Source organism: Mus pahari, unplaced genomic scaffold (assembly GCF_900095145.1).
Source record: "Mus pahari unplaced genomic scaffold, PAHARI_EIJ_v1.1 scaffold_13474_1, whole genome shotgun sequence".
Classification (NCBI taxonomy): domain Eukaryota; kingdom Metazoa; phylum Chordata; class Mammalia; order Rodentia; family Muridae; genus Mus; species Mus pahari.
In genome coordinates this window covers 1-10,965 of record NW_018393551.1, presented here as the reverse complement: position 1 = coordinate 10,965, position 10,965 = coordinate 1, and the positions used below count along the sequence as shown (strand labels likewise).

The 10,965-nt window shown below is 42.5% G+C and overlaps 1 long non-coding RNA gene and 5 other non-coding genes across 6 annotated transcripts; all 6 read left to right on the top strand.

Moving 5' to 3' along the window:
- Nucleotides 1-385: 385 nt before the first annotated feature.
- On the top strand, nucleotides 386-6,279 carry LOC115063357. The gene is made up of 4 exons (XR_003843207.1): nucleotides 386-467; nucleotides 2,290-2,306; nucleotides 3,718-3,838; nucleotides 6,068-6,279. It is a non-coding gene; the product is annotated as an uncharacterized LOC115063357 (long non-coding RNA).
- LOC115063361 lies at nucleotides 1,945-2,023 on the top strand. Its single transcript, XR_003843211.1, has one exon. It is a non-coding gene; the product is annotated as a small nucleolar RNA SNORD115 (small nucleolar RNA).
- LOC115063360 lies at nucleotides 3,901-3,979 on the top strand. Its single transcript, XR_003843210.1, has one exon. It is a non-coding gene; the product is annotated as a small nucleolar RNA SNORD115 (small nucleolar RNA).
- LOC115063362 lies at nucleotides 5,751-5,829 on the top strand. The gene has a single exon (XR_003843212.1). It is a non-coding gene; the product is annotated as a small nucleolar RNA SNORD115 (small nucleolar RNA).
- Nucleotides 6,280-7,602: 1,323 nt separating the features above from the next.
- LOC115063359 lies at nucleotides 7,603-7,681 on the top strand. The gene has a single exon (XR_003843209.1). It is a non-coding gene; the product is annotated as a small nucleolar RNA SNORD115 (small nucleolar RNA).
- A 1,781-nt stretch (nucleotides 7,682-9,462) lies between these two features.
- LOC115063358 lies at nucleotides 9,463-9,541 on the top strand. The gene has a single exon (XR_003843208.1). It is a non-coding gene; the product is annotated as a small nucleolar RNA SNORD115 (small nucleolar RNA).
- The last annotated feature ends 1,424 nt before the right edge of the window (nucleotides 9,542-10,965 follow it).

Sequence of the window (10,965 nt, the reverse complement as noted above, 5' to 3'; positions counted from 1 at the left end):
AAACTTTATATGACCCAGCACAAGGCAAGGCCTGGGCCAAGTAGTGGGAGTGGGTGGTTAGGGGATCAGAGGTGGGGGGAGGGGTAGAGGAAACTTTCAGGATAGCATTTGAAATGTAAATAAAGAAAATAAAAAATAATTATAGAAAAAAAAATCTTGCTCAATAGCATTATGCTGAGGCCCAACCAGGGCGACAGGGTTACAAACAGTCCTTTGACTCGATGGGGACCTCTTGGGCAACTTCTGTGAGGTCCTCAGATACCCTTGCCCTTTTTCCCATGAGAGGAAATATGGACAGTTATGGTGCACTTTGGTTGGCAAACAGTACATGACAACAAGCACCTAGTCCCACGTTCTACTCTTGGTCATTTCTGCAGGGCCTGCCCATTACTCAGGACCCTGTCTTTTCTGGTGTTTTGCNGTCATCTGACATACCACCTTGGAATGCAAAGAACCACAGATCTCAGGTAAGTGGAAAGATCATGGCTAAAGCCTCCTGTTCCATGTGAGCAAACCCTTCATATTTGGGCTTTCGATTCTGAGTCAGTCTGNCATTTTGGAATTCAGGAATAAAAAGGGAATGCAATGGTACCAAACTAAGCAGGATTTAGGCTATGTTCTCCAACAGAGACACCTAGATTTGCAAAGTTTAAAGGAATTTGTTCAACTCCTGAAATTTTTTTTCTTCTAATTTTTACCTATTTCTCATGGATAAAAGAGGATGACATTTCAGAGTTTTGAGATCTCACACTTCTATGCTGACTTGGACAAGGTGAATAGGAATAGATTGTTCATCCAGGTCTCCAGGGCTATTTGGGACCATTCATTTCCCATTACACAGGAGGCCCAAGGGACAGATCTTTCCTTAGGGAGAAGAACGTACTCTATTATATAGAACAGGGTGTGCTTTTACATATTGTGTTCACAAAGGGCAATCCCTTGGACAAATATTCCAAAGATCTTACTCCACCGGGAAATTACCTTATTGATAGGGTGAAATTTTCATGGTTGCCTTGGGTCCCATTACCTTCCATATTTCCTTCACAATATTATATAGGGCTCTTACTAATCTTCAGGACAGACCATCTGAGGAAACAAAGGCCTATACTTTAGGTGATACATGGAATGCCAGGTGTAAAAGAACCTCATTTCACATTGATTCATGGCATCAAGAGTGGTTACCTTCACTTTTTTAGAGGCTGGGAAACCCATTATAGCTTAACACACATGGATCCATGGCTAGAGATTTGTACTATTCCCTGGTCCCAGGATTCTCAGGAGAATTTGAGTAATCCCATTTCTCATTGAGTCATGTCATTCAATACAAAGGAAAAAAGGACAGATGCCACCTTTGCTCTGTAAATAAAAACACATTGGTTGCTTTAATCACGATTTAAATTCCTATCTTTAGTTGTGTTTTGCTCTGCTGACCATAGTACTCAGGGAGCTCAACTTGAGTGTTGATCCCTACAATATTGTAGGGCTCAGGCCACATGTGAAATGGCTATTTCTTCTAGAGGAAGCAGTAAATCTTTGTTGGAATGCCAAGGGTCCCTTGTACTTTCACTGAAGTTTCACTATGGTAGCCATGAAAACTTGGGGGTACTGGACCAGGTAGTAATAGAAGAGGCAGGCACAAGAGAATTTCTGCACAATGGCATTACTCCAGTGGAACTCTTCTAAAAATTTCTGACATCTCCATCATTTATGTAAAAGAGGGACAGCAAGTTCCTTTGCAGGTTTCCCTTTCCTCCCTTTGGGAACACATTCTTCCAAGTTTCAAGCAAGGGTGATCTTGCATCCCTTGAAGAGCTTTCTAACCTGCAGCATTCTCCAGTTATCTGTGACAATTTGAAAATCTGAGTCAGTTTAGGAGGGCAAGGTAAGCACTGGACATATATTAGTTGATATCAAACAATAGGTTGCCATTTTCTGTCTATGCCTGTGTCAGTGATGACAACCCAATGTCATGAAGAGAGGTGTTGACATAAAAATCATGCTCAATAGTATTATGCTGAGGCCCAACCAGGGCAACAGGGTTACAAGAAGTCCTTTGACTGGATGGGGACCTCTTGGGCGACGTCCCCAATATCCTTAGATGCCCTTGTCCTGATTCCCATGAAAGGAAATGTGGACAGCTGTGATGCATATGGGTTGGCAAACAATGCATGCCAACAAGCACCTTGTCCAACATTCTACCCTTAGCCATTCTGCAAGGCACGCCCATTACTCATAACTTTATCTTTTTTGTTGTTTTGCAATCATCTGACATACCACCTTGGACGTCAGAAATCCACAGATCTCAGGTAAGGGCTACAATCATGGCTAAAGCCTCCTGTTCCATCTGAGTAAACCTTTCATGTTTGGGCTTTCGATTCTGAGTCAGTCTGCCATTTTGGAATTTAGAAATCAAAAGTTATGCCATGGTACCAAACTAAGCACGATTTAGGCTATGCACTCCCACGGAGACCCCCTGATTTGCAAAGTTTTAAGGCATTTGTTCAACTCCCAATAATTATTTCTACTAATTTTAACCTATTTCTCATATATTAAAGAGGATGACTTATTCAGAGTTTTGGGATCTCACATTTCTATGCTTACCTGTCTATGTGAATAGGAACAGGATGTCAACACAGGGCTCCAGGGCCATTTTGGGACTCTTCTTTTGCCATAACACAGGAGGTCCAAGAACAGAGCCATCCTTAGGGAAAGAGAAGTACTCTATGATATCCTACAGGGCTGGCCTCCACATAATGTGTTCACAAAGGACAATCCCTTTGGCAAATATTCCAAAGATCTCACTCCACAGGGAATTTACCCATAAGGATACGGTGAAATATTCATGATTGCCTTGGGTCCCAATACCTTCCATATTTCCTTNNCANTATTAAATANGGCTCTTACTANNCTTCAGGNCAGAACCACTGAGGAAACAAAGACCTACACTTTAGGTAGATACAGGGAAGGCCAGGTGTAAAGGAATTCTCCTTCCACACTGATTTATGACATCAAGGCCTAAGCTGCATCCAGCAAGTGTGGTTACCTTCACTTTTTTTAGAGGCTGGGCAACCCACTACAGATTAACACACATGGATCCATGGCTAGACGTTTGTACTACGCCTTGGACCCAGGATTCTCAGGAGAANTTTTTTAGAGGCTGGGCAACCCACTACAGATTAACACACATGGATCCATGGCTAGACGTTTGTACTACGCCTTGGACCCAGGATTCTCAGGAGAATTTAAGTAATTCCATTTCTCATTGAGACCTGTCATGGAACACAGAGGAAGGGAAGGACAGATGCCCCCTATGAACTTTGAATAGGAACCCATTGGTTGCTTTAATCAGGATTGAAATACCTATCTGTAGTTGTGTTATGTTCTCCTGCCCATTGTACTAAGGGAGCTCATCTTGAGCATTGATCCCTACAAAATTGTAGGGCGAAGGCCACATGTGATGTGGCTATTGCTTCTAGAGGAAGCACGAAATCTTTGTAGAAATGCCCAGGGACCCTTGTGCTTTCATTAAAGTTTCTCTATGGTAGCCATGAAAACTTTTGGGTGCTGGGCCAGGTAGTAATAGAAGAGGCAGGCACAAGAGAATTTCTGCACAATGGCATTACTTCAGTGGACTCTTCTAAAAGTTTCTGGCATCTCCGACATTTATGTCAAAAGGGGAGAACAATTTCCGTGACAGCTTTTCCTTTCCTCCCTTAGGGAATAAATTCTTCCAAGTTTCAAGCAAGTAGGCCCTTGCATCATTCGAAGAGCTTTCTACCCAGCAGCCCTCTCCAGTTACTTGTGACAATATGACTTTGAGGGACTTTTGGAAGGCCAGGTAAGCAGTGGGCATAAGTTAGGTGATATCAAATTATAGGNAGCCATTTTCTGTCTAGGCCTGGGTCAATGATGACAACTGAATGTCATGAAGAGAGGTGATGACATAAAAATCATGCTCAATAGGATTACGCTGATACCCAACCAGGGTTACAAGCAGTCCTTTGACTCGATGGGGACCCCTTGGGCAACTTCCGTGAGGTCCTAAGATGCCCTTGCTCTGTTTCCCATGAGAGGAAATATGGACAGCTATGGTGCACATTGGTTGGTAAACAGTGCATACCAACAAGAACCAAGTCCCACATTCTAACCTTGGACATTTCTGCAAGGCCTGCCCATTACTCGTGACCCTGTCTTTTCTGGTGTTTTGCAGTCATCTCACATACCACATTGGAAGGCAGAGAACAACTGATCTCAGGTAAGTGGAAAGATCATGGCTAAAGCCTCCTATTCCATCTGAGCAAACTCTTCATGTTTAGGCTTTCGATTCTGAGTCAGTCTGCCATTTTGGAATTCAGGAATAAAAAGGGAATACAATGGTCCAAAAGAAAGCACGATTTAGGCTATGTTCTCCCACGGAGACCCCTAGATTTGCAAAGTTTAAAGAAATTTGTTCAACTCCCGATAATTTTTTTCTTCTAATTTTTACCTATCTCTAATGGATAAAAGAGGATGACATTTCAGAGTTTTGGGATCTCACACTTCTATGCTGACCTGGACAAGGTGAATAGGAACAGGATGTCAACACAGGGCTCCAGGGCCATTTGGGACCATTTATTTACCATGACACAGGAGGCCCAAGGGACAGATCCTTCCTTAGGGAGAAGAAAGTACTCTATTATATACAACATTGTGTGCTTTCACAAAATGTGTTCACAAAAGGCAATTCCTTGGGCAAATATTCCAAAGATCTTACTCCACCGGGAAATTACCATATTGATAGGGTGAAATTTTCATGGTTGCCTTGGGTCCCAATACCTTCCATATTTCCTTCACAATATTACATAGGGCTCTTACTAATCTTCAGGACAGACCCACTGAGGAAACAAAGGCCTACACTTTATGTGATACATGGAATGGCAGGTGTAAAGGAACCTCATTTAACATTGATTCATGGCATCAAGGCCCAAGCTGTATCCAGCAAGAGTGGTTACCTTCACTTTTTTAGAGGCTGGGCAACCCATTATTGCTTAACACACATGGATCCATGGCTAGAGATTTGTACTATGCCCTGGTCCCAGGATTCTCAGGAGAATTTGAGTAATCCCATTTCTCATTGAGTCATGTCATTCAATACAGAGGAAAAAAGGACAGATGCCACCTTTGCTCTGTAAATAAAAACCCATTGGTTGCTTTAATCAGGATTGAAATACCTATCTGTAGTTGTGTTTTCTTCTCCTGACCATAGTACTCAGGGAGCTCAACTTGAGTGTTGATCCCTACAAAATTGTAGGGCTAAGGCCATATGTGATATGGCTATATCTTTTGGGGAAGCAGTAAATCTTTGTTTAAATGCCAAGGGACCCTTGTGCTTTCATTGAAGTTTCTCTATGGTAGCCATGAAAACTTTTGGGTGCTGGGCCAGGTAGTAATAGAAGAGGCAGCCACAAGAGAATTTCAGCAGAATGGCATTACTCCAGTGGAACTCTCTAAAAATTTCTGGCATCTCCGACATTTATGTCAAAAGTGGACAACAAGATCCTTGACAGCTTTCCCTTTCATCCCTTTGGGAAGACATTCTTCCAACTTTCATGCAAGTGTGCCCTTGCATACCTCGAAGAGCTTTCTACCCTGCAGCCCTCTCCAGTACTTGCAACAATTTGAAAACTTGAGGGACTTTGGGAAGGCCAGGTAAGCAGTGGTTGTAAATTAGCAAATATCTAACTATAGGTAACCATTTTCTGTCTAGGCCTGGGTCAATGATGACAACCCAATGTCATGAAGTGAGGTGATAACATAAAAATCATGCTCAATAGGATTTTGCTGAAGCACAACCAGGGTAAAAGGATTAAAAGAGGTCCTTTGACTCGATGGGGACCTCTTGGGCGACTTCCCTGAGGTCCTCAGATGCCCTTGCCCTGTTTGCCATGAGAGGAAATGTGGACAAATATGGTGCCATTGGTTGGCAAACAATGCGTGCCAACAAGGACCTAGTACCACATTCTACCCTTGGGAATTTCTGCAAGGCCTACCCATTACACATGACCCTGTCTTATCTGTTGTTTTGCAGTCATCTGACATACCACCTTGGAATGCAGAGATCCACAGATCTCAGGTAAGTGGAAAGATCTTGACTAAAGCTTCCTATTCCATCTGAGCAAAACCTACATGTTTGGGCTTTCAATTCTGAGTCAGTCTGCCATTTTGGAATTCAGGATTAAAAAAGCTATGCAAGGTAGCAAACTCAGCATGATATAGGCTATGTTCTCCCATGGAGACCCCCTAATTTGCAAAGTTTTAAGGCAACTGTCCAACTCCCAATAATTTGTTTCTTCTAATTTTTACCTATTTCTCAAGGATAAAAGAGGATGACAATTTCAGTGTTTTGGGATCTCACACATCTATGCTTACCTACCCAAGATGAAGTGGAACAGGATGTCAACACAGGGCTCCAGGGCCATTTGGGAACTTTCATTTCCCATGACACAGGAAGCCCAAGGGACAAAGCCTTCCTTAGGGGGAGGGAAGAACTCTATCATATACAACAGGGTGCACTTCCACATAAGGTATTGACAAAGGGCAATCCCTTGGGCAAATATTCCAAAGATCTCACTCCACAGGGAAATTACCCATATGAATAGGGTAAAATTTTCATGGTTGCTTTGGGTCCCAATACTTTTCATATTTCCTTCACAATATTACATAGGGCACTTAGTAAACTTCAGGGCAGACACACTAAGGAAACAAAGGCCTACACTTTACATTGATACATGGAATGCCAGATGTAAAGGAACCTCTTTCCACTCTGATTCATGACATCAAGTCACAAGTTGGATCCAGCAAGAGTGGTTACCTTCACTTTTTTAGAAGCTGGGCAACTTAACACACATGGATCCATGGCTAGATATTTGTACTGTGCCCTGTACCCAGGATTCTCAGGAGATTTTAAATAATCCCATTTCTCATTGAGTCCTGTCATGCAACACAGAGGAAGGGAAGGACTGATGCCCACTTTAAACTTTGAATAAGAACCCATTGGTTGCTTTAATCATGATTGAAATACCTATCTGTAGTTCTGTTTTGTTCTCCTGACCATAGTACACAGGGAGATCAACTTGAGTATTGATCCCTACAAAATTGTAGGGCTAAGGCCACATGTGAAATGGCTATTTCTTCTAGAGGAAGCAGGAAATCTTTGTTGAAATGCCAAGGGACCCTTGTGCTTTCATTGAACTTTCTCTATGGTAGCCATAAAAACTTTTGGGTGCTGGGCCAGGTAGTAATAGAAGAGGCAGCAACAAGAGAATTTCAGCACAATGGCATTACTCCAGCTAAACTCTTCTAAAAATTTCTGGCATCTCCTACATTTATGTAAAAGAGGGACATCAAGTCCCTTTACAGCTTTCCCTTTCTCCGTTAGGGAAGACAATCTTCCAAGTTTGCAGCAAGGATGCCCTTGCATCCCTTGAAGAGCTTTCTACCCTGCAGCATTCTCCAGTTACATGTGACAATTTGAAAATCTGAGGCAGTTTTGGAGGGCCAGATAAGCAGTGGGTGACAGTTAGGTAATACCAAAGTATAGGTAGCCATTTTCTGTCTAGGCCTGGGTCAATGATGACAACCCAATGTCATGAAGAGAGGTGATGACATAAAAATCATGCTCAATAGAATTACGCTGAGGCCCAACGAGGGCGATAGTGTTACAAGTGGTCCTTTGACACAATGGGGACCTCTTGTGTGACTTCCCTGAGGTCCTCAGATGCCCTTGCCCTGTTTCCCAAGAGAGGAAATGTGGACAGCTATGGTACACATTGGTTGGCAAACAGTGCATGCCAGAAAGCAGCTAGTCCCACATTCTACCCTTGGACATTTCTGCAAGGCCCACAGATTACGTATGACATTGTTTTTTCTGTCGTTTTGCAGTCATCTGACATACCATCTTGGAAGGCAGAGAGCCACAGATCTCAGGTTAGTGCTTCGATCATGGCTAAAGCCTCCTATTCCATCTGAGTAAACACTTCATGTTTGGGCTTTTGATTCTGAGTCACCCTGCCATTTTGGAATTTAAGAATAAGAAAGGTATGCCATGGTACCAAACAAAGCACGATTTAGGCTATGTTCTCCCCCGGAGACCCCCTAATATGCAGAGTTTTAAGGCATTTGTTCAACTCCCAATAATTTTTTTAATTCTAATTTTTACCTATTTCTCATGGATAAAAGAGGAAGACTTTTTCAGACTTTTGGGATCTCACAATTCTGTGCTTACCTGCCCATGGTGAATAGGGACAGGATGTCAACACAGGGCTCCAGGGCCATTTTGGTCTCTTCTTTTCCCATAACACAGGACGCCAAAGGGGCAGATTCTTCATTAGAGAGAGGGAAGAACTCTATGATATCCTAGAGGGCTCGTCTCCACATAATGTGTTCACAAAGGACAATCCCTTTGGTAAATATTCCAAAGATCTCACTCCACAGGGAATTTACCCATAAGGATAGAGTGAAATATTCATGGTTGCCTTGGGTCACAATACCTTCCATATTTCCTTNNCAATATTAAATAGGGCTCTTACTACACTTCAGGNCAGAACCACTNAGGAAACAAAGACCTACACTTTAGGTAGATATAAGGAAGGCCAGGTGTAAAGGAATTCTCCTTCCACTCTGATACATGACATCAAGGCCAAAGCTGAATCCAGGAAGTGTGGTTACCTTCACGTTTTTAGAGGCTGGGAAACCCATTACAGCTTAACACACATGGATCCATGGCTAAACATTTGTACTATGCCTTGGACAAGGTTCTCAAGAGAATTTAAGTAATCCCATTTCTGAGTCCTGCCATGCAACACAGAGGAAGCTAAGGACGGATGCCCCCTTTGCACATTAAATAAGAACCCATNGGTTGCTTTANTCAGGATTGAAATACCTATCTGTAGTTGTGTTATGTTCTCCTGTCCATTGTACTAAGGGAGCTCAACTTGATCATTGATCCCTACAAAATTGTAGGGCNAAGGCCACATGTGATGTGGCTATTGCTTCTAAAGGAAGCACGAAATCTTTGTTGAAATGCCAAGGGACCCTTGTGCTTTCATTGAAGTTTCTCTATGGTAGCCATGAAAACTTTTGGGTGCTGGGCCAGGTAGTAATAGAAGAGGCAGCAACAAGAGAATTTCAGCACAATGGCATTACTCCAGCTAAACTCTTCTAAAAATTTCTGGCATCTCCTACATTTATGTAAAAGAGGGACATCAAGTCCCTTTACAGCTTTCCCTTTCTCCGTTAGGGAAGACAATCTTCCAAGTTTGCAGCAAGGATGCCCTTGCATCCCTTGAAGAGCTTTCTACCCTGCAGCATTCTCCAGTTACATGTGACAATTTGAAAATCTGAGGCAGTTTTGGAGGGCCAGGTAAGCACTGGGCATAAGTTAGGTGATATCAAATTATAGGTAGCCATTTTCTGTCTAGACCTGGGTCAATGATGACAACCCAATGTCATGAAGAGAGGTGATGACATAAAAGTCATGCTCAATAGGATTACGCTGAGGCCCAACCAGGGCGACAGGGTTACAAGCAGTCCTTTGACTCGATGGGGACCTCTTAGGCGTCTTCCCTGAGGTCTTCAGACGCCTTTGCCCTGTTTCCCAGGAGAGGAAATATGGACAGCTATGGTGCACATTGGTTGGTAAACAGTTCATGCCAACAAGCACCTAGTCTCACATTCTACACTTGGGCATTCTGCAAGGCCCGCCCATTACTCGTGACCCCATCTTTTCTGGTGTTTTGCAGTCATCTGACATACCACTTTGGAAGGCAGAGAACCACAGAATTCAGGTAAGTGGAAAGATCATTACTAAAGCCTCCTATTCCATCTGAGCAAACCCTTCATGTTCGGGCTTTCGATTCTTGGTCAGTCTGTCATTTTGGAATTTAGGAATGAAAAAGTTATGCCATGCTACCAAACAAAGCATGATTTAGGCTATATTCTTCCATGGAGAACCCCTGATTTCCCAATAATTTTTTCTTTTAATTTTTACCTATTTCTCATGGATAAAAGAGGATCACAATTTCAGAGTTTTGGGTTCTCACACTTCTATGCTTACCTGGCCATGGTGATTAGGAACAGGATGTCAACACACAGCTTCAGTGCCATTTGGTACTCTTCGTTTCCCATGACAGAGGAATCCCAAGGGATAGAGCCTTCCTTAGGGAGAGGGAAGTACTCTGTGATATCCAACAGGGCTGGCCTGTTGTTCATAATGTTTTCACAAAGGGTAATCCCTTGGGCAAATATTCCAAAGATCTCATTGCACAGGTAATTTACCCAGATGGATAGAGTGATATTTTCATGGTTGCCTTGGGTCCCAATACCTTCCAATTTTCCTTCACAATATTACATAGGGCTCTTACTAAATTCAGGGAAGAACCACTGAGGAAACAAAGGCCTACACTTTAGGTTGATACTGGGAAGGCCATGTGTAAAGGAACCATTTTCTGTCTAGGCTACACAAACAGGACCCAACATTTTGCTGCTTACAGGAAACACACCTCAGGGGAAAGGATAGACACTATCTCAAAGTGAAAGGCTGGAAAAAATTTTCCATGCAAATGGATCTGAAGAAACAGGCTAGAGTAGCCATTCTAATAGCAAGTAAAATGGGCTTCCAACCCAAAGTTATCAAAAAAGACAAGGAGGGTCACTTCATACTCATCAAAGTTAAAATCTACCAAGAGGAACTCTCAATTCTGAATATTTATCCTCCAAACAGGAGAGCAGCCACATTCATTAAAGAAACATTAGTAAAACTCAAAGCACACATTGCACATTCCACAATAATAGTGGGAGATTTCAACACCCTGCTCTCACCAATNGACAGATCCTGGAAACAGAAACTAAACAGAGACACATGGACACTAACAGAAGTTATGAAACAAATGAATTTAATAGATATCTACAGAACATTTTATCCTAAAA